Below are 3,331 nucleotides of genomic sequence, written 5' to 3'. Positions count from 1 at the left end.
TTGGATTGTAGATATTAATGGACAATAGTGTGGCTGATCGGGGGAGTCAGGAGGAACCCAGTAAGAGAAAATGTAATTCAACAAATAATTTCTAACATCTCCTTGTACTTACATTAGTGCGAAAACTGCAGTACATCGTATTCACCACATCACTAATAGCTTTCTAAAATTCTAATGTTGGAGATATATTCAGAATATGGATTTAAATTCTTTAAATTTATTTCTATGCAAAAAGAAAATCTGACATTCCAAATTCCTTAGCTCTGGAAACAGCTTTGCACCAGGTTTCTAAAAAATTAAGAATTCTTGGCAAGAGGATGGCAGAGCTGGAACTCAGGTCTGGGTTCTTCGGGCTGGGCCCGTCCCTCCGCTACCTTCCAGCCCTTTGAGAACCTTCATCTTCACCGTCCTGTCTAGACCCAAGGGCCAGGCGGAGCTGTGAGCAACGACGACACCTCGATGGATCCAGTCCAGAAAATGTAACTCAACATTGATTCCCGAATCTCCCCCGATGAGCTCTGAAGAGACCTCCTGGGAAGTCACAGCAGCCTCCCCTCCTTCCTTCTCAGAACTGCTAATGATGGGCCTCAGTGACCTCAAAACCAGTCTGGGCACCAAATACCCTGCTCCCCTGCCAGAGGGGCTGCTCCAGCAGCGGTGCAGGGATGAGAAAACCCTCCAAGAGAGGCGGTGGGAAAGGGCAGCGTCCCCTCAGAGGAAGAGAACACTTCTGGGGCACGTGAGACGGCGACACCTCGATCACGTGGCACCTTACCGGCTCGAGAGGAAGGCCAAGATCTCTTCCTGGGGGACAGAGATCCGAACAGATTCCGATGTGAATGTCGATACTGCCAGAGCCATAGACCCAGCGTCTCCCGGATGCCTGCAGAGAGGAAAGGAACCCCGCATCCTTCCTCCCGGGACACGCTGGTGCAGGGCCTCAGTGGCTTGACCCTCAGCCTGGGGACCAACCGGCCCGGCCTTCTGCCCGAAGGGGTGCTCCAACAGCAAGAGAGAGAGGAGAAGCTCCAACTGGAGATGCAGCAGGAAAGCAAAAGAATGTTCCAGAGGCTCCTAAAGCAGTGGTTGAAAGAAAACTGAAGCTCTCGTCCTCCCGTGACAGAGATCTGAACGGATTCAGACTTGGAGGCTCGCGTGGCCAGATCCTGAGCGTGGATTCTTTTGGGGACCGACAGTAAGCAGTCAGAGAAGTCAGAGAAGGAGCAAAAGCAGCCTGAGGACTGGACACTCGGTCCGTGTGAGCGTGGAGCCAGTCCCGGGAAGGGCCTACCCTTTCCTGCCTGGAGTTTCTGGATCACCGTGGGGCTTTCTGTGGTTCACTGCGTACCAGAGGTCCTTAACGTCTATGTTTTGGCTCCCATGATGCATGTTGTCACTTTCCCACCCCGGATCTCTGTCTCTCCTCCCTGCCTCGTTGTCAGTAAGATATAGGGTTTCTCTGTAGCATGAATGCCCTGGTTATGGCCATGTGCTTTCGTGCCGTGTCACTGACCGCCTCCCAGAATCAGCACTAGGTCTGCTGGGATGGTCGTGCGCTCAACTGAGCTCCACTTCCGAGAATCTGACGGAAAGGGACGTGGAACTTCAACGTGGTGGTTCACCATGGTGTTCTCTGTGTAAGCCATTATGAATATGCTGAGCTAAATGTAGGTCAGCGTTTCCCTGCTTCGTGACATTGATGGTATTCCCCTTGGCGGAATTTCTGATGGGTTGCCTCCTCATGCATACCAAATAAATCTGCGTATGAAAGGAAAAAATAAAATAAAATAATAATTCTTTTAATAAGCCATTTTTTGGCTTTATCCAGAATTTATCATAACACTTTTTAAAACATTGGGGAGGGTATGTGCTAGGGTGAGCGCTGCGAATTGTGTAAGACTGATGAATCACAGACCTGTACCTCTGAAACAAATAATACATTATATGTAAAAAAAAAAAAAAAGATAGTAGGAAGGGAAAAATGAAGGGGGGATGTCGGAGGGGGAGACGAACCATGAGAGACTGTGACTCTGAGAAACAAACTGAGGGCTCTAGAGGGGAGGGGTGTGGGGGGAGGGGTTAGCCCGGTGATGGGTATTAAAGAGGGCACGTTCTGCATGGACCACTGGGTGTTATACGCAAACAATGAATCATGGAACACTACATCAAAAACTAATGATGTAATGTATGGTGATTAACATAACATAATAAAATAAAATTTAAAAAAATTCTATGGGGAGCAAATACAAACACTACAAATAATTCATTTGTTTATTTAGATGCTAGTATGTGTCAGTCATTGTGCTAGATGCTAGGAATTTTCAAAACAAGACACTATTCATTCAGAATCTACTACAGATATTAAAAAAAAAAAAGCACCACCAAGTGAATTGAAAAAATAATTGTCTTAGATGGAACAGTACTTATATTATTACCACATATGGAAGTGGTGCAAAGTGTCCCAAAACTTTTGTTTGTGCAGAAACTGCTTTAAGGATGTGGGTAGTATTTGCACACTGAAGAGAGTTTCAAATTTCCTTAATTGGAAATAGCCTTCAAGTCACCTTGGGCCCCAAACAGGTAGAGAGGTAAGATCCTTAGAAATGACACTTCTTCCTTTCTCCTTCCCTCTCAGTCACTCAGTAAAAGAACATTTTTAAAAACCTTATCACTCATCTAGCCAGATCTGTTTTCAGGAGCTCATAACATACGTCATGCACTATTCTATTTAGGATACAAGCAAAAGCTAAAGACTGTTGACAGAGGCATAGACAGTAGCCTCATCTGGTTTGATTCCAGTTGAAGTCTTAGCCTGGGGCCACTTTTGAGCCATGAAAGCCAATTAATCCTAAAGTACTTAATCTCTATCATCCTCAGTGACTCACAACTGCAAATCACAGTCTCATTCCTTCACCAACATTTATAGTCTACCCTATTTTAAAGTACTGCTGCCATGTTACTGCTCTATACTTTCTCCCCAGTAAATCAGTCTCCCTCTGGTGGTTTCCTGCCTACCTTAACCCTTTTTACTGCGCCTTTTGGAGTACTCTCCCCAACAACCAACCTACCAAACAAACCCTTTTCTCAAGGACATTGATTTTCCTTTCCTCTTTGAATTGGCTGCTAGAAAGCTTAGAGCCAATTCTGTGAATGAACTCCATTTCCATTTCCATGGAAATGGAGTTCATTTTATCATCTTGTTCTTATTTCTCCTTTGCTTTATCTCTAATACTTTTTAAAACTGCCATGTTGTTAACATCTTTGTAAAACCTCCTTAAGTACCCTTTCTTTCTTTCTTTACTTATTTATTTATATATATATATATCTTTAC

The 3,331-nt window shown here is 44.8% G+C and overlaps 1 pseudogene; it reads left to right on the top strand.

The window, feature by feature from the left end:
• The first annotated feature begins 459 nt into the window (after positions 1-459).
• Positions 460-1,131, top strand: LOC113922938 (annotated as a pseudogene).
• Positions 1,132-3,331: the final 2,200 nt, after the last annotated feature.

Source organism: Zalophus californianus, chromosome 9 (genome assembly GCF_009762305.2).
Source record: "Zalophus californianus isolate mZalCal1 chromosome 9, mZalCal1.pri.v2, whole genome shotgun sequence".
NCBI lineage: Eukaryota > Metazoa > Chordata > Mammalia > Carnivora > Otariidae > Zalophus > Zalophus californianus.
Note: the sequence above shows the minus strand (reverse complement) of the source record. Positions and strands in the feature narration are given on the sequence as shown.